Below are 20587 nucleotides of genomic sequence, written 5' to 3' on the forward strand. Positions count from 1 at the left end.
GTAAAATATAGAAGCAATAGAGCAAAGCGCGGAGCAGTAAGCAAGAGCGTCCGAACAGTAGCGAAGCAGGAAGCCGGCAGCATCAAGTAGAACCCTGCAGCATCAAGCAAAGCATTGCAGCATCAAGTGAAGGACTGCAGCGGCGGTATCAAGTAAAGCCACACACTGCAGCAGCAGAATCAAATTGGCAGAGCACTGCAGCATCAAGCGGAGCACTGCGGCATCAAGCGAAGCACGGCAGCATCAAGCGAAGCACTGCAGCATCAAGCGGAGCACTGTGGCATCAAGCGAAGCACGGCAGCATCAAGCGAAGCACTGCAGCATCAAGCGGAGCACTGCAGCATCAAGCGGAGCACTGGAGCATAAAGCGGAGCACTGCAGCATAAAGCTAAGCACTGCACCATCAAGCGAAGCACTGCAGTATCAAGCGGAGCACTGCAGCATCAAGCGAAGTACTGCAGCAGCAGTCTCAAATTGGCCGGCACTGCAGCGGCAGTATCAAGCGAAGCACTGCAGCAGCAGTTTCAAATTGGCGGGCACTGCAGCAGCAGTATGAAGTAAAACCAAACACTGCAGCGGCAGTCTCAAATTGGCAGGCACTGCAGCGGCAGTATCAAGCAAAGCCAAACACTGCAGTGGCAGTCTCAAATTGGCGGGCACTGCAGCAGCAGTATCAAGCAAAGCCAAACACTGCAGCGGCAGTCTCAAATTGGCGGGCACTGCAGCGGCAGTATCAAGTAAAGCCAAACACTGCAGCGGCAGTCTCAAATTGGCGGGCACTGCAGCGGCAGTATCAAGCAAAGCCAAACACTGCAGCAGCAGTCTCAAATTGGCAGGCACTGCAGCGGCAGTATCAAGTAAAGCCAAACACTGCAGCGGCAGTCTCAAATCTGCTCCAAATGCAGAGGAGAAAATTATTCCATGGCTAGATGGATTTAACTAAGAATAAAAGGAACAGAAATATTGGAAGCGTGGACAGAAGAAGCTATACTCACCTGTGGGAGGAGGAAAGGTAACAGTCACTGTCGGAGAGGCTGTGGAACTATTGCGAGCAGCCGCGGTACTAATGTCTGCGGCCGCAATAGACTGCCGGCTGGAATGAGCGGCGGACGAGAAAAGCTACGGCGGCGGCTGCAGGCTGAAACTGAGGTGGACTGTATGGATTGTGCAGTTGCTTGCGTTGATGTTTGCGTGGTGCAGGGAGGACAGTGAATACAGAGTTTTGTTGAGCGCACGAGCAGATCGTGAAGTTGCGCTTTTGAATTCCTCTGGGAGAAATGGATACCCGCGTTGGATAGCGCTTGCCTGAGCGCGTTGATGGACTATTTCTCAACAGGAGGTACAGAAGGGCTTGCTGCTGAAGAGGATGACAATGATATTGATGATGATGAAGGCCTCGATGCATCACTACGAGGATCGACCGAGCCCCGTGATGATCTAGATGGAGGAGGAGAGAGGTCTTCTTGAGCGAGGTGTTTTGTGCTGGGCTGTGGTGGAGTGGAGAGACCGGCAACCTGGGCGATCAACAGGTGAAATGAGCAGCGAAGTCGCGAAGTCAGTCATGCAGATTTGGATGGGCCAAATGCTGCAGGAACTAAAAATGGGAAGAGGTAAGCTGCTGGTTTTATACCTTGGCATTAATTGGAAGATTAGTTGGGCGTACTCCTCCCGAAATTACGTTTAATAACTTCACTTAGAGACAGCAACGTTGCTTTGTGACACTGACAAAGTGGATCCTCATTTTCACCTCACGATAATGGTAAGATATACATTTTATTTGTTTTATGATTGTTTGGAACACCTAATTTACTGATCCTGTATAAGTGTTTATCTTAGAACCGAACAGTCACTACATCATCTTGACCCCATTTTATATTAGGTGGCATAAACTACTATATATCAAAAAATAAGTACAATGTACTTATTGTGATCATATTGTATTGCAAAACACTTGGGATACGGGTAAACACAGGTGGGATACAGGTAAAGTTAAGGCCACCACATACACCGCAAGAACAGAGAAAAAAGTTCTTGCTTCCAGGGCTGCAAGAAGAAAATGACATAATTGTGTTCTTGCAGCCCTGGTTTGGAAGTTCTCGCAGCTTGTTCTTGACGCATCATCTGAGCAGAACTTTTTTCTCGAGAACTATTGTGTGATTGGTCAGAAACTTAAAGTAGGCAGGGTGAAAGCGGAGAAACGGAAATGTTCGGCACTGATTTTCTCGTGAAGTATGTATGTCCTGGCCATAACGAACGCTGTTCTTGTTCTTGCCACCTTGAGAAAACAAACACATTTCTTTGTTCTTGCAGAGTATGTAGTATGTGTGGTGGTATGAGTAAGTTTAAGGGTAGGGTTAGGTGTAAGGGAAGTGTCCGTAGTGTAATTACAAATGTAACTACAGAAATTAATTACAGATGTAATTACATGCAGGTATATTTTAAAAATGTAAGTACAATGTTGTAAGGCCGCTGAATTCGCTCCAATGATCGTAACGAACCGCGGTGAAGGTTGCATGTGCGTTCAGTATCTCAGCTGGGCAAAATGGATTTGATTATAATATTCTTTATCTGACTCCATTTATCATAGTTGTCGAATATAGGATAGAATGCCAATTGGTTGTTTGGTCATTTAAATTTGATTTACATTTGATCATACATTTAATCATTCCGTTTTAACCCTTTGTTGAAATTATACCGTTCCGTACGAGATATATAATTACAGAGTAATTCAGAAAGGATCAAAATGTAACAATTTATTAACAATCAGGTAAATGTAAAATGTCAATTACATATTAGACAGAAATCTCTTTTAAAAGGAAACACAAATCCTAGTTATGGTTACACTTAAAATAGTTTCAAATGGATGTAAACTTAAACCCTTAATTGTACTCAGTAGGCCTATGCATAGAATGTTACCTGTAAAGGGGAGAGAGAGAGAGAGAGAGAGAGAGAGAGAGAGAGAGAGAGAGAGAGAGAGAGAGAGAGAGAGAGAGAGAGAGAGAGAGAGAGAGAGAGAGAGAGAGAGAGAGAGAGAGAGAGAGAGAGAGAGAGAGAGAGAGAGAAAGGCAGAGAATCCAAAGAGAAAGAGTTACGGTAGGGATCTTCTTTTATCTGTAAAAACATGTATTTACACAATAAGTGCATTGTATCAAATTATTAATTAAAATGTTAGTACATAGTAGTCAAGGCCACCTAATATAAAGTGGGTCCAGAATACGGTTCGTATGCGATGCTATATAGACATTTAATGATGTTTTATTAATAAAGTTTTGGAGGAGCACGTTCAGATAGTTAAAGTGGAGCGCATTCAGTTAAGCAACGAGACGAGGTATATATACAGCAGACCTCTGTGCATTGACAGTTTATCAGCATATGGTTTGCCAGTTTTTGCTACTATGTTGCAACTCCAACTCTTCCCATCCAACGACAAGGCCAACTTCTCTCCGGTTTTTCAGCCGCAATCTGCTTCTCTGAGGCCCCAGGCTTCTCTGCGTGACCGCCGGTCTGTCTGAACAGCTACATACTCGCCAAGATGCCTCCGCCAGCCCTCGCCTCTGCCTCCAAATCAAAAAATTTCTACCGTCACTAACCCCTCCCCTTTTTAGTGGCCTGCAGCTCCTCTGCGTGCAGCACAAGCCTATATCTCTCATCTCCAACCTACTTTTGCTTCTCATGCTTATTTCAGTTTACCACCCCAAGTCCCAGAGGCTGATTCAAGCGTGAGGCTGCTTCCACTGACAATCGCAGCCCCGGCTTCTGTGCCTTTCAATTCTCTCATCCAAGCAAAATCACAATATTCTCTCTTCACAGCAACACCGATGCCCATCCCATCTAACACAGTTGCCTCGGAGCCACCCCCAGTGTCTTACAACATCCGAGCCCAGATCCTGTCAGGTGCGGATGTAAATCTCTCTTCTCTTCTCTCTCTGATTCCTGTATCCGAGTCAAAACACCAAATATACTGCAGGGATATTTCAGTTACCTTAAAAAACCCAAATCCACATTCATCACCTTTAATTTCTTTTTCTGAGTTCACAATTGCTTTCAGCCGTTTCACTGAAATTGTATGCTCAGCCTTCCCCCATAGGTGGCTCGAATTGAACAATTATTTGCTCTTCTCCGCAAAATGCGCTGTCCGGGCAACAGCTTCAACAATGGGAAGTGTTACAGACAGTGCTGCCACTATCTTCATATTTGCAATTTCAGCGGTGCCCAGTCAATAAACATTTTAAACAATTACTCATCGACTCCTGTGAATATTTCTTGCCTATCTATCAAACTAGCTCACCACCCGAACACCGACTTCACTAAATATCTTCTCTCTGGCTTCGAACACGACTTTAAACCCGGTGTGGAGTGCCCGTTCTCCCAAAATGTAATCTCTAATAATCTCACAGAGCCCAACATCGTAGACAACCTGATTAAAAAAGTAGAGTCAGGGCCCTTCATGATGATCCTTCCTTCGAAGTTTTTCATATTAGCCCCATTAGAGTGGCTACAATAAAATTGTCAGGTAAAAAAAGCCTTATAATCGATCTGTCAGCTCCACATAATTCCCCGTTCCCAAGCACATCTTGATGTTACGGAACAGAGACAAAGATGATATTAATAAAACTATATATCTGATAAGATGTAAAGCAGATGAATGGAGAACAGGAATACTGACAGTCTTTATCGTTGAAGATGGATGAGGAGGTCGTGGATGGCGAAGAAGATGGAAGCTGGAGCACACACCTCGTGAAGGGACGGATGAATGAATGGAGAAAAACCGCAGACATGGAAGACATGGAAGACCAGAAAAAAGATGGAGACACGAGAATCAGGAGAGACAATGGAGACAAGCAACATTCACTGGAAACAGGTAAGTGGAACCAGGTAGGTGAGTCCTTACTCAAATGAGACCAGAAAAAGTGTGTGAGATGTGTGCTTACATGTGCGGGTGATTAGAACTCCGGTGACATCGAACGCTGTGATTGGGTGATGGTGGAGCCTGGCTGATCTCTGACACTTGATCCCTCTCAACAAATTTTCTCTCAAATACCATGACATAGATCAGGCGTTCGGGACCACGGGTCCCGCCACATCCATCGAGTTCCTGTGCATTAAAATTCCAGGCTTCCCTGCCCAAGGAAAAAAATAGATAGGCTCATCCTTGTCTCATCTACCCTCATGGACAGCTCAAATTGTTCCAAACTCGAACTCCTCTCCCTGCTCGGCCACTTAAACTTCGCAATGCGCATCATTCCAAAAGGCCGCCCTTTCATTTCACATTTACTCTCACTCGCCTCTTCTGTGCATGCACTAGAGGACCTCATTCCCATATCTCAGGCGTGCTATGACAAACTTAGGTTATGGATTACATTTCTAAAACAGTAGAATAGCCTATCTTTTTTCTATGATAATCTAGTTTCTTCCCCCTTCGATATCCGAACAATCACAGACGTAGCCCCCTCAATTGGCTTTGGAGGTTTTTAATAAGGACGCTGGTTCGTGTCTCCATGGAACCCCCAACTCCAGGACACATCACAGTCCTCAGCGCTCTTCGAACTTCACCCTCTTGTTGTAGCAGCCTTCCTGTGGGGGAACGAGTAGGCTGCTAACAATATTTTAGTGCATTGTGACAAGCAACTGTTCAATGCATTAATAAAGGCCGTTCCAAATTTCACCCGCTCTGAGGCCACTCTTAAGACATCTAATTTGGATATCAGCGTGTGACCAATTCATAATTTTCATCAGAAAAGGCGGATCAGCACAAACTCCTTTCTCTGTGAAGGATGTATGTGATAGAGCTTTAGAATTAGTCAATGAGAAACCATGATGCCTTGGTTTTGCACATGTATTTGTCTCATGAACATTTGAACATTTGAATTCCCTTTTCCATCTAAACAGTATGCTTTAACACTAGGCCTGTGTATGGTCATACAGCTGATTACAAGAACAGTATAGGCCACAATAACTGTAAGGTCCATATTAGTACAATTTTAGTTGTGTTGCACCAATTCATTGTAAACACAGATGAACAAATCAGGGATTAGAATTATAACCTACGAATAAAACCTCCATTTACGATTAATATTCTCCACCATGATGGATTCGCCACTGACAGCAACATGCAATGAAAGCATTGCGGCAGTGCTTGTAGATTTCATAAGCCTGGAACTATATTTATAGTATCAATTGATAGAGTAAAATGGCAGCATAATTTATGAACCGAGATAAGAAAAAAACAACTGGCATGATTGGCGGAGTGAATATCTCTGCACTTAACAGCACTGCCCAGTATTTTTTTCATACTGTCTAAACTGTTTGCATGAAGCATTATAAAGTTACATAATTTTAATCAGTGTGTTCTTAGCTTCTAAAAGATATAGATACCATGTGTTAAGGCTATTGTGTTAAGCTAGCATAGTAAGTTTTATCATAGCTGTCAGTGTTAATGTAAACTATATAACCAGTATTATGGTTTAAGTTACTCTAAAAAGTCATTAATTACTAATTACTAACTACTAATTACATCTTTCAATAGCCAGCAGATATATCCTCTTTTTTAAGTAAATACTTTTCAGACTAGGCCACAATGTATGTAATTAACCAAAACATGGTTGTTAATTGTTACCTGGAAATAGTTTTTCCCCTCTTTTAGTCTTTAATTTAACTTGAAGACCCTGTCTGTGTAAAAATAAACAATAAAGAAATTGCAATATGATGTTAAAGGAATAATTTGTATTACATTTTAATGAATGTTTCAACCGTCCCTGTTACAAGCATGCCAGGCGCCACCCTCTCACAACCACAACTATCCCAATCACCTGAGTACTGAGCACACACACCTGCACGTCATCACCACAGCAATCACCACCTGCACTTAAGCACCACGCTCACACTCAGTCACTGTCCGGTAACGTTTGCACATGACTCTACATGCTTGCTTCCTCGGACTCACCTGATTACCTACCTGATCTCCAACGAACCCTGAGTGTCTCCTCGTCTCGTCCTGTCTCCTGGTCCTCGTCTCCTTCGATCCATTGTCCCTGTGTTCAACATTCAAGAAACGTATCGTATAACCAGCATATCCAGCATTCACCAGAAACACTCTCTCTGACTCTCACCGCACCTGCTCACTTCCTGGTTCAGCAAATAAACTCTGCTTTCACCTGCCTCTGTTATCCGTGTCACCTCTGTTTGTAACAGATTACCGGACCAACAGAGCGCACCAGGATGAGCACCCCGGAAGAGCTCGTCGACGCCGTTCAGCGAGCTCTCCCCACCAGCGCACCTGCACCTTCACAGGCGAGCACTTCCGGGATCCACACTACCGCTTCTTCGCCCCCTGAGAACGCCAGTCCCATGGCCAGACCGGCGCCCTTCTCTGTTTCAGCGGAGGATTGCAACGGATTCCTTTTACAATGTTCGCTGGTCCTGGAGCCGCGCCTGTACCCCAACGACTGCGCTAAGGTAGCGTTCATCACATCTCAACTTTCCGGTAAAGCGCTCTGTTGGGTGGAATCCATGTGGTCCACAGACAGTCCAGTGATCCAGACCCTGTCGGGGTTCATGTCTCACTTCAAGGAGGTCTTTGGGAAACCATCATGGAATGCGTCGATCGGAGAACAGTTATATCATCTGAAACAAGGTACCTCCACTGTTAAGGAGTATGCTCTACAGTTTCGAACCCTCGCTGCTGCTAGTGGATGGAACGAGCAGTCCTTGATTACGACCTACCGACAGTGTCTGGATCCTCGGGTGCGGCTGCATCTCGCTTCATACGAGGATACCATCGGGCTAGAACGCTTAATCCAACTCTCCATCCGCTTCATCACTCGTATGCAGTCGTGCATTGAAGAGCACCAGGGCCAGTCGTCATTGTTCCTCCGCTGACCAGGTGATGTCAGCACTCCAGAACCCAACCCCGAGCCCATGCAACTGGAGAACACCCGACTGACATCGGCTGAGCGGCAGAGACGGCTGACCCAGAATCTCTGCCTATACTGCTGTCTACCTGGGCATTACATCTCCGAAAATCTATCCCCTTTCCCTTCCGGAGGAGAAGGCCATGGAGGATTACATCAAGGAGGCGCTGGAGCAAGGCTACATCCGTCCATCCACCTCCCCTGCTGCTTCGAGTTTCTTCTTCGTGGCAAAGAAGGACGGAGGCTTGCAGCCTTGTATTGACTACCACTCCCTAAACAACATCACTGTCAAATTCCGGTATCCCCTTCCTCTCGTCCCAGCTGCCCTGGAACATCCCCGTGGTGCCACTGTGTTCACGAAGTTGGACCTCCGCAGCGCATATAACCTCATCCGGATACGTGAGGGGGACGAGTGGAAGACCGCCTTTGTCACGCCCACAGGTCATTACGAATATCTCGTGATGCCATATGGACTCGCCAACACCCCCTCCGTATTCCAGGACTTCATACATGAGGTGCTCCGGGAGTGTCTCCACAGGTTCGTGCTGGTCTACATTGATGACATCTTGATCTACTCCCGGAGCATGGCCGACCATCGCCGTCACGTTGCGGAGGTCCTTCAATGCCTGAGGAAATACCAGCTCTACCTCAAGGCCAAGAAATGCTCCTTCCATCAGTCCTCAGTGCAGTTCCTCGGTTACATCATTGATCACAGTGGCATCCGGATGGATGAGAGGAAGGTGGAAGCCATCCGGTCCTGGCCAACCCCATCTACTGTTAAAGAACTGCAACGATTCCTAGGTTTCTCCAATTTCTACCGACACTTCATCCAGAACTACAGCTCCATCGCCAGTCCCCTCAACAGCCTTCTCCGCAACAAGCCCAAGTCTCTGTCCTGGACCCCATCCTCCACCCAAGCCTTCCAGACCCTGAGGGATGCCTTCACGACAGCTCCCCTCTTGGTACATCCCGATCCCGAGATCCCATTCGTCGTGGAAGTGGACGCCTCCACCACCGGGGTGGGTGGGGTCCTATCTCAGCAGCAGGGGAACCCCAGCCGTCTCCATCCATGTGCCTTCTTCTCCCGCAAGCTCAGCCCGGCGGAGGTTAACTACGACATCGGCAACCGAGAGCTCCTTGCCATCAAGCTCGCACTGGAGGAGTGCAGGCACTGGTTAGACGGCGCCAAACATCCGTTCCTGGTCCTCACTGACCATAAGAACCTGGGGTATCTCCGAGAGGCAAGACGACTCAACCCCCGACAGGCTCGCTGGGCACTCTTCTTCACGAGGTTCGACTTTCACATTTCCTACCGGCCAGGGGCCAAGAACATCAAGGCGGATGCCCTTTCCCGCATCCACGGCCCCGAGGAACGATCCGAAGAAGAAGAGGAACCCATTCTCCCCACGAAGCTCTTCCTCAGTCCCATCACATGGTCGGAAGAGACCTTGCCCTCTACCAATGCCTCCACCAACGTGCCGCCGGGCTGTCCTCCGGGCTTGCAGTACATCACACGAGCACAACGCATCCCTCTCATTCACTCCTCGCACACCCCACTGGGCACTGGTCACCCTGGGGTCAATGAAACCCTCTCGCTGCTACACCAGCGCTTCTGGTGGCCACACATGCCAGCTGATGTCAGAAGGTACGTGCGGGGATGCCGGGAATGCGCCATGGCTAAAAGCCCTCGACACCTGCCAGCTGGGAAACTCCTGCCTCTGCCCGTTCCCAACCGTCCGTGGTCACACCTAGGGGTAGACTTCATTACAGGCCTGCCCAATTCTGAGAACTGTACCTGTATCCTTGTAGTGTTGGATCGCTTCTCGAAGTCCTGCCGACTGCTTCCACTACGAGGACTCCCCACAGCCCTGGAGACCGCGGAAGCCATGTTTAACCACGTCTTCCGGTATTAAGGCATCCCCGAAGACATCGTATCAGACAGAGACCCTCAATTAATCTCCAAAGTATGGAAAGCCTTCTTCGCACTCCTAGGTGTGACCGTAAGCCTCACGTCCGGATACCATCCTCAGATGAACAGGCAGACGGAAAGAAAGATCCAGGAGATTGGCCGTTTCCTCTGTACCTTCTGTCACGGCCACCAGGACTCCTGGAACCAGTTCCTAGGATGGGCCGAGTACGCACAGAACTCCCTTCGACAACCCACCACCGGCCTGACTCCGTTCCAGAGCGTACTCGGCTATCAGCCGCCCCTCTTCCCCTGGTCCGGGGAACCCTCCGACGTCCCTGCGGTTGATTACTGGTTCCGGGAGAGTGAGAGGGTCTGGGACTCAGCCCATCATCAACTCCAACGGGAACTCTGCAGACGCAGGTTGACAGCTGACCTTCACCGCTCCAATGCTCCAACGTTCCAGGTTGGGCAGAAGGTCTGGCTGTCCACCCGGGACATCAGACTGCGTCTGCTGATTAAGAAGTTGAGTCCCCGGTTCATTGGCCCTTTCAACATCCTGCAGCAGATCAATCTGGTGACGTACAAACTCCAGTTACTCCCTCAGTACCGGATTCACCCGTCTCTCCTGAAACCTCACTACCCTTCTGTTTCTGTTTCCCCAGAGCCTGGCGTTACTCCGGAGCCTCCCCCTCCACTCCTCATTGACGACGGCGCAGCATATCAGGTCCAGGACATCTTGGACTCCCGGCGTCGTGGTGGTCAACTCCAGTACCTAGTGGAATGGGAGGGGTACGGCCCTGAAGAACGATCTTGGGTACCCAGGCATCCTTGACCCGAATCTGCTGGAGACGTTCCACACTACCCGCCCTGATCGACCGGCATCTCGGGGTAGAGGTCGACCACCACGGCGTCGGGGTCCTCGGCCCTCAGAAGATGGCCGTGGAGGGGGGGTAATGTTACAAGCACGCCAGGCTCCACCCTCTCACAACCACACGATCCCAATCACCTGAGTACTGAGCACACACACCTGCACGTCATCACCACAGCAATCACCACCTGCACTTAAGCACCACGCTCACACTCAGTCACTGTCTGGTAACGTTTGCACATGACTCTACATGCTTGCTTCCTCTGACTCACCTGATTACCTACCTGATCTCCAACGAACCCTGAGTGTCTCCTCGTCTCGTCCTGTCTCCTGGTCCTCGTCTCCTTCGATCCATTGTCCCTGTGTTCAACATTTAAGAAACGTATCGTATAACCAGCATATCCAGCATTCACCAGAAACACTCGCTCTGACTCTCACCGCACCTGCTCACGTCCTGGTTCAGCAAATAAACTCTGCTTTCACCTGCCTCTGTTATCCGTGTCACCTCTGTTTGTAACAGTCCCCTCTTATGGGGTCAGTTGCAACATTTGATTTTGTCTATTCAAGTATAAATTGTATGTATATTGTCATATGGTATGCATGTTACAGCGGTGTGGGTGGGTAGCTGACAGATCTGGGCTTAATGTATTAAAATTTTGCCTTTCCAATAAAAAAACAGTCTCTGAGAAACTGAAAAAAAAAATTTGCAAAAAGTGTTGCAACCGACCCCACTCTCCCCCTATCTCAAGCGGGCATGAGAGGTGCAGCAGTGATCACTGGCACTCAACCATCATCACCACTGCCGTTAGATCCGAAATATATTATTCCTCTCTTATTTTCTTTTTACGACAATGAGATGAGTGACGTATTCGCATCCCGGACTCAATAGCAGATCAAAATAATGTTTAAATGTAAACCTGCTTATTTTAATCAAGGTTTAAGGTTGGGTGCAGCAGAATTATAGATAAACCTTGATTTAATCTAGATTTAAGATTAATCCTTATTGGTGCAACCCACCCTTAGTCTTCACATTTTTATATTTATATTTCCAACATTTATTTTCTACAGGCACAATGTGTTACTGTGATTTTACTGGGATGCTATAATTGTATATTGTTCATTGATTAAATATGGTTAATATGCTAGTATTCCAGTAAATATTTTATTTAAGTTAAGCTATGAAATGTAAAAGATTAAACCTCAATAAAGCTGTTAATGTGAAACAAAAACTTGTGTTATTGAATATAAATATTAAATGAAAAGTTAAATTAAAAATACGAATAATACAATATCAGTATAATGAAGTACTTTATTTTACATCATGCTTAATACTACTGTAGTTAGCTTTTCAGTAATTGATAAGCTTGCAGGCTATTTTTTTACAGTAAGTTACTATTACTAACTAATTTTATGTCTTTTTTTACAGTGTGGCTTTTTCATATTTTCATCAGAATAGGCGGATCAGCACAAACTCCTTTCTCTGTGAATGTTGAATGTGATAGAGCTTTAGAATTTGTCAATGAGAAACAAAGATGCCTTGGTTTTGCACATGTATTTGTCTCCATCTTCTGGTTGAATCGGGATATGAACATTTATATTCCCATTTCCCTTTAAACAGTACATGTAACACTAGGCCGGTCGTACAGCTGATTACAAGAACAGAACAGGCCACAATAACTGTAAGTACTGTGTCCACATTAGTAAAACTTTTGATTCAGGGGGAAATTAATCATCAACTATTCAATTTTACACAACTGAAGATTTTAGCAAAAAAAAATGTTTTGCTCACATTACCCTGAAAACATGAAGTATTGAATGATCTGTTCACTTCAGAGTATTGATTTAATCTTATTGGATAATTTATTGCAACAAAAAGGTGTTGTTTCTTCCGTTTTTCCACCGTATAATTATGTTTTTGAGGCCTATAAATTAATTATATCCACAATTAATGGGTTATGCAGATAATTAAAATTAAAATAATGCCCAGACTTCATTTACAATACCTTACATGTTTTTTTCCCTGTTAATGAGCTTATTGTTCATGAAGACTTCTGGTATCCTATAAGGTCACATTCATTTTACAAACAGAGATAAAAACAAAAAACAAACAAAAAAATATATATACATTTGTTTGTGCTTTATCAAATGGAGAAAAAGAAAGAAACAGCAACAACAACAAAATCAACAACCATTCTTCCTCTAAAAAAAAATCATGAATCATTTTTAAATATGTCTAAGTGACAGGATGCTGGCTTCAATATTTTAAGAGTTAAGATGTGTTTAACTGATGTTTTAAACCAGCTGTAAAATAAAGCATAGACAACCGGATTCATGCCTGAGTTAGCATATATAGTCCATAATAGAAATGTCATTGTAGCAGAAGAGGTTATTGTAGTACTCGTTAAAGACAAGATATAGTATGGAATAAAGCAGAGCAGATAAGCTGTCACAATGATTCCTAATGTCAGAGCAGCTTTACTCTCAGATTTCCTCCTCACTGAACCTTCCGTTACACATTTTCCACCATTCATCAGAGCGTTTATAACTTTCACCTGCTGATGTGCAACATAAAATATCCTCAAATATAAAGTTATGATCACAGTCAAAGGAAACAAGAAAGAAAAGAACAGGTCAACAACTGTCCATGAAATATTTATTATTAAATAGCACTGTCCATAGCACATGTCTGTTCCTTGTGAACTTTCAGTATATCTGCCACTAATCACATAGGCAATATTGTAAGCAGAGGAGAAAAACCAGCAGAGACAGATGCTTATTATGGTTCTAGTTGTGGTTATTTTCTGTGGGTACAGTAAAGGGTGACACACAGCCACATAGCGATCAATGGCAATTAAAACTAAATTACAAATAGATGTGGAGAGGAGCAGAGCCATGATTAATATGAACAGGTTACACAAAGTGTTTCCAAAGTACCAACATGTCTCAATCAACTTGATGGCATCCACAGTCATCATAATTCCAATAAGCAGGTCGGCCACAGCCAGCGAGAGAATAATCAGGTTGGTTGGAGTGTGAAGCTTCTTGAAGTGAGAGATGGAGATGATCACCAGCAGGTTCAGAAACACAGTCCATGCTGACAGCAATGATAAAAACACATACATGATATTGTATTCATGACTGGAGCGTTTTCCCTTGATACATGATGAGTTGATGGCAGGAAAGCAGTACTGAGTCTCGTGATCCTTTGTCTCATAGGCCATGAGTGAGTCTCCTCCTGTTAGGAGTTTGTTCTGCTCTTCTTACTGCCCTTTCATTTATACAGTGTCTGGATCAGACTGACCAACCCATCTACCACCCACTCTGATGCTGCCTAAAAATAGTTATTTTCTTGCATTTTTTTTTCCAAATCTGCCAGTAAAATGACTTTGCATACTATACAAAAGACACAAAAAAGCAAGTCCCACACAGAAGTTGCAGTGGACAGCATCATAAGCTGCTATTGTGAACTCGCCACTCCGTTTCTGTACCCGTTCCGGTGAGAAGACGTACAAGAAGCTGAGCTTATGAGCAGCCACTGATTAGCCTATATTTTGTTCATCTAAACCATCACTGAAATATTTACATTATTTGCTTTTTTAAATTAAAAGTTATGTTTTGATCTATTACTTTCTCACACTATTATATTTTTCAATGATTCAACAACATTACAAAGTTAAACTATTGCAGGTGTTTTGTTTTTCATTGCACGTTTTTCAATTCTCAAAGTCATAATTTTTTTTGTAAGATTATTTGGGAATCAGAAGTGGGGGCACAGGCATCACAATAAGTCCAACAAGCATGTCGGCCACAGCCAGAGAGAGAATAATCAGGTTGGTTGGAGTGTGAAGCTTCTTGAAGTGAGAGATGGAGATGATCACCAGCAGGTTCAGAAACACAGTCCATGCTGACAGCAATGAAAAAACACATACATGATATTGTATTCATGTCTGGAGCATTTTCTCTTGATACATGATGAGTTGATGGCAGGAAAGCAGTATTGAGTCTCATGATCGTTGTCTCATAGGCCATGAGTGAGGAGTTTGTTGTGATCTCCTAACTGTCCTTTCATTTATATGTTTGGATCAGATGGACCAATCTATCGCCCACTCTAATGCTGCCTAGTCACAACCAGATTTTTTAGTTTGAGAACCACTGCAACTTCATGTTTTGTACTATAATACTGACTTCCTGTGTAATAAACTGCAGCTGATAGCCACAGTGTTCTAAAGTGCCCAGTTTGTGCCAATCAGTGTTATACATTCATGTGAAGTCACAGCTGCTGTAGGTGCATCAGTGGGCATGATCACAATACAAAGACTACACTGGGTTTTGTGATGCTTGCCACTAATACTATTGAACATTAAAGCACAATAACCTCTACAAATGGTTTTGTTATTTATTTATAAGAGGAGGTCACACTGACTTGTGGGATTCCATTGACTCCCATTCATACGCATAAATAAGATAATTCAGAGCTGAGTTACCATACATAGTCCATATTAGAAATGCCATTGTGGCAGAAGATAGTACTGTAGTCAATATATATAGTATGGAATATAGCAAAACTTTCATCCTTCGCAATAAACGTTTATAACTTTCACTGGATATACACTCACCTAAAGGATTATAAGGAACACCATACTAATACTGTGTTTGACCCCCTTTCACCTTCAGAACTGCCTTAACGTGGCATTGATTCAAGGATAGCATCTTGCAGTTGATGGAGATTTGTGGGATGCACATCCAGGGCACGAAGCTCCCGTTCCACCACATCCCAAAGATGCTCTATTGGGTTGAGATCTGGTGACTGTGGGGGCCATTTTAGTACAGTTAACTCATTGTCATATTCAAGAAACCAATTTGAAATGATTCGAGCTTTGTGACATGGTGCATTATCCTGCTGGAAGTAGCCATCAGAGGATGGGTACATGGTGGTCATAAAGGGATGGACATGGTCAGAAACAATGCTCAGGTAGGCCGTGGCATTTACACGATGCCCAATTGGCACTAAGGGGCCTAAACTGTGCCAAGAAAACATCCCCCACACCATTACACCACCAGCCTGCACAGTGGTAACAAGGCATGATGGATCCATGTTCTCATTCTGTTTAAGCCAAATTCTGACTCTACCATCTGAATGTCTCAACAGAAATCGAGACTCATCAGACCAGGCAACATTTTTCCAGTCTTCAACTGTCCAATTTTGGTGAGCTTGTGCAAATTGTAGCCTCTTTTTCCTATTTGTAGTGGAGATGAGTGGTACCCGGTGGGGTCTTCTGCTGTTGTAGCCCATCCGCCTCAAGGTTGTGCTTGTTGTGGTTTCACAAATGCTTTGCTGCATACCTCGGTTGTAACGAGTGGTTATTTCAGTCAAAGTTGCTCTTCTGTCAGCTTGAATCAGTCGGCCCATTCTCCTCTGACCTCTAGCATCAACAAGGGTTTTTTGCCCACAGGACTGCCACATACTGGATGTTTTTCCCTTTTCACACCATTCTTTGTAAACCCTAGAAATGGTTGTGAGTGAAAATCCCAGTAACTGAGCAGATTGTGAAATACTCAGACCGGCCCGTCAGGCACCAACAACCATGCCACGCTCAAAATTGCTTAAATTGCTCTTTCCCATTCTGACATTCAGTTTGGAGTTCAGGAGATTGTCTTGACCAGGACCACACCCCTAAATGCATTGAAGCAACTGCCATGTTATTGGTTTATTAGATAATTGCATTAATGAGAAATTGAACAGGTGTTCCTAATAATCCTTTAGGTGAGTGTAAATTATGATCAGGTTACAATTATTATTATTATTAAATAGAGGATATTTTTAAATGCTTATCAGCAAATCACGTAAATATCTTCCACAATAATGACATTTCTACTAGGAAGACTGTGCATGGTATTTATTCCATGAAGTAATAACAGATGGTAGTGAGCTACAATTCATGTTTAGTTGTATAGCAAAGTTCTTTGGTGTAGGCCCTGTCCTTAGTCCAAATCCGGGGATGCAGATTTGGCTGATCCTGCCTGAAGACGAAGGCTGCTACACCCAAAAATATATTTTAAAAAAGTTGCACATTGATATCCACCAGTTGAGGCTTTTAACTGGAAATCCTAAAATAACAATCAAATTAGTTTTAAATTATGACAAATGAAGGCATAAATAGTTAATATTTATAATTAACACAGAAAGGCCACGTAGGTCATGTTACATGAAAGGCCATGATAGGCCAAGATATGCAAAGGGCCGTGGTATGCCAGTTATGTGAATAAAAAGATCCATGCTAGGCAAATTATGTGGAGGGCTGTAACAAAGTTCAAATAGCAAGGAGGAAGAAGACAAGGGTCGGACAAGGGTCGTAACTGGAACTCATGCTTTTATTCAGAACTCTCTTTGTCCAACACAAAGTAAATGTTGCTCTCACAGTGCTCTCAATAACTCATACCTATATAACTTGTTTCCAACAATCTGTTCTCTCAGCTTTCCAGCTCCCAGTGTCCGCACAAGTTCCCAGTCAGTCTCTCTCTCCTCCATTGTTGATTTCCCTCTGGTTTTATACTGTCTCTCTCCCGGCTCTCTCTATGTACAGACCTCGCTAAACCACTGCCCCTCTGCCACATACCCCTACTGCCCGACTCAGGCCGGGGTTCTACCCCCCCCCCCCCCCATTTCTGGAGAGGAAGTCGGCAACGACCATCTGGGCCCCCGGCCTGTGGATCACCTTGAACTTAAATGGCTGTAAAGCTAGATACCAACGGGTGATCCGCGCGTTGGTATCCTTCATGCGTTGGAGCCACTGCAGGGGCACGTGGTCCAAACAGAGGGTGAACCCCCTCCCAGGAGATAATATCTGAGGGTGAGGACAGCCCATCTGATGGCCAAACATTCTTTTTCTATGGTGCTGTACTTAGTCTCTCTCTTAGAGAGCTTCCGACTAACGTACAGCACCGGCCGTTCCTTACCCCCCACCTCCTGGGATAGGACCGCCCCGAGCCCCCTGTCCAATGTGTCAGTCTGCAACAGAAATGGGAGAGAAAAATCAGGAGAGTGCAATAACGGTCCACCACATAAAGCAGCTTTGACCTGGGTAAAATCGCAAGTCAGCTCGCAAATGCTGCACATGCCGCTGCCAGTCATTACTATTGATGACAATGTCATCCAAGTAAGCCGCTGCATATGCACAAGCACAGCTTAAAGAAAGACGGAACTGTACAAATCGGTTTCTTTCGGGAACTTTTTTGCCCTACGTACACAACAAGTCATTTAGACATTTGCATCAGTTTATTTTATTTACACAAAGGTTTGTTTTACACGGTCAATCTGTTTTGCAGTTCCTGACTGTGATACTCGTCTAATGATTTTGGCCGTATTTTGGCGAAAGAAACATGTCAAAAGTCTTAGCACGGAAAAATGGAAGTCAGAAGAATACAGATCATATTTATTTTGAGTTAACATGAAGCTGCAGTTTCACAATACATGAATTATATTTACGAATAACAGTAAAATGCTACAAATACTTTTTTCTTACACTTGAAAGGCAATTTACACCTTTACAAAACTTACCTTGCGCATGCAAATTTAATTTACGCTTGCAATCTTATGTACACTTTCACAAATCTTACCCTGCGCTTGCGATTCTTTATGGCATCAATTTACCTTCATAGACGGTCAAAGGGTACATGGAGATTCCACAGGTGGAGCGTGCAGTTGCGGTGTAGTTATGCCCGCAAAATGCTGCCACTCTGGCTGAACCCGGCCGAGATGGAAGAAGTCAGACAAGGTCGCAGGTTGATTGGGACACTTTTTTCTAGTAATTTCAATGGCAAAAATGTTCGAATCATTTGATTTTGTACACTATCCAATACACACAATACTCAAATATAATTTTGAGTATAATTTGATCGCGCCAGCGCTAAGGCTATTTTCTGCTATATTTGCTTTTTATTAAATAAGAAGCAAATATATTAAAACCATTGATTAAAATTAAGATACAATTTATACAAAATTAAATTCACTTTAAAGAAAGGCTTTCTACAAAACAAAACTTAATCAGAAGTGGTTTATATCTGATATGGGTTTCAGAATTAGGCATGGCAAAGTCTTCTGACATATTACGCATCTAATGAAGTGTCCTTTATTACTCGTGCTGTTCACTTTTCACAATCAACATATGTGATGTGATCTATGAAAACCCATCACATGGTGAAATTTTCCCTTTAACAGATTTTGATATTCCCTTTTGATATCATATGAAAGCTTGGACCAAGCCCTTTTCAAATATATTTTTATTTATTTCAAGGCTTGTCTGAAACAAAAGTTATGGTTATCTGAAGTCGGCTGATCGCTATGATTTTTAGGAAAGGAATTTTGAGAAAAACAGATTTAAATAATCGCCACCCCTTTTTTCGCATAGACATGAAAATGCACTATCCAAACTTAAATGGCTGTAATTCAAGCATGCTTTGGAATATAGACCTACGGTTGGTCTTGCTTTAAAGAAGACGCTTGGCAGATTATTGTAGATGTCAAGTAAATTATGAAAGTAAAAAATAAAAAAGTTATAAAAGTTTACGTTTATGAAAATGTAAAAATATATATTTTATAATAATATTTTATATAATATTTTATAATATGTATTTTACAAAACATGTTTTACTCTAAAACTACAAGATAATCAAAGCCAGAAATATGAACGAGTTGTGTTCAAAATTTTAGGTTGATATATAAAAAAATTCACTTTCAGTAAGATTTTGTTTGGGCGCAGTACCCAACTTTTCCTCTAGATGACATCCAAGCTCCATACTGACCATGTATGCATCTCCACTTCAGTTTGAGTGATATGAACCACATATTTCCATAATTTTCATACATTTTATGAAGTAGACATCCTATTCAGAAGTATAGGCAGTTTATCAGTGTTTGATTTGAATTCAACCTTGAATAAATATAAAAGAAAATGTGCGTTATAGCTCACTGCTGCATCAAATGGCAAATCTATATATTTTTTTCCTTTATATTTAAAACATTTCCAGAAATTTTTATCTCGAAAAATTGACTTGATGTTATATTTTGAACTCCTGGCATGAAAACAAATTGGTTGATTACAAATCGTTCATTTTTTCCGTGTTCATCGCTATTTCAAAATAAAGGTCTGAACTGAATCTGAAAATATGAAAACTAGAATGTATAAGCTACATCTCTACACAAGGGGACTATCTAACGTTACTCAGAAGAGAACAGCAACTTAGTAAGTAGTGAAATACGTTTTCTATTGTTTATCATGGGCAGTCTCTGAACTTGTGATCACCCGTTGTATGTTTAGATCGCACAGACGTTTAGTCCAATGATGGCATAATTTAGTCTAGTGTACGTTTAGAATAGCAAGCACAGCGCACCTGCAGCACATCTAACTCACTTCTCTTCAGTAACTTCTCTCCATCATCGATCCTTCATCTCTGGATGTGAAATAATCCATTATATGATCGTTTAGGGCAGTGTTTCCCAACCTTTTTTCAGTCATGGCACCCTTTGAAAATTTTCTAAATTTTTTGGCACCCCCTCGCATACTAGGGGTATAATGGTACAGATTGCTCACGGTTTAGTTTGTATCACGGTTTTAGGTTCACGTTTTCGGTACGGTTCAGTATTTGCTATGTTCAGGGTAAAAAGGACTACTGTCAAATAAAAATAAAGAAAATAATAAGAACAAATAATTTAAATACAAGCAGCAGCACAAATAAATACTATTGAGCAAAGATAGGCTACTAATAAAATAAAATGCTTTTCAGGTTTTTCCGGTACGTCTAACATTTCAGGTACAGAAATTGATCAAATGTAAAATAACATTGCATATTTGACTGTATAAATTAAAGATTAATCCTATTAAACTTACAAAAGCTATTCAA

At 43.2% G+C, this 20587-nt stretch overlaps 2 protein-coding genes and 1 pseudogene across 3 annotated transcripts in view; 1 reads left to right on the forward strand and 2 right to left on the reverse strand.

Moving 5' to 3' along the window:
- Positions 1 to 20587, reverse strand: part of LOC307118620 (trace amine-associated receptor 13c-like) — a gene marked incomplete at both ends in the record, with an annotated part of 186017 nt that overhangs the window by 119569 nt on the left and 45861 nt on the right. The window lies entirely within an intron of this gene.
- LOC307119133 (trace amine-associated receptor 13c-like) overlaps positions 1 to 20587 on the forward strand; it is a gene marked incomplete at both ends in the record, with an annotated part of 103551 nt that overhangs the window by 46260 nt on the left and 36704 nt on the right. The gene's annotated exons all lie outside the window — the stretch shown is intronic.
- Positions 12898 to 13901, reverse strand: LOC307119135 (trace amine-associated receptor 13c-like; annotated as a pseudogene). Its single transcript has one exon. The product of its transcript is annotated as a trace amine-associated receptor 13c-like (transcript).

This window comes from Gobio gobio, assembly GCF_949357685.1.
Source record: "Gobio gobio genome assembly, chromosome: 22".
NCBI lineage: Eukaryota > Metazoa > Chordata > Actinopteri > Cypriniformes > Gobionidae > Gobio > Gobio gobio.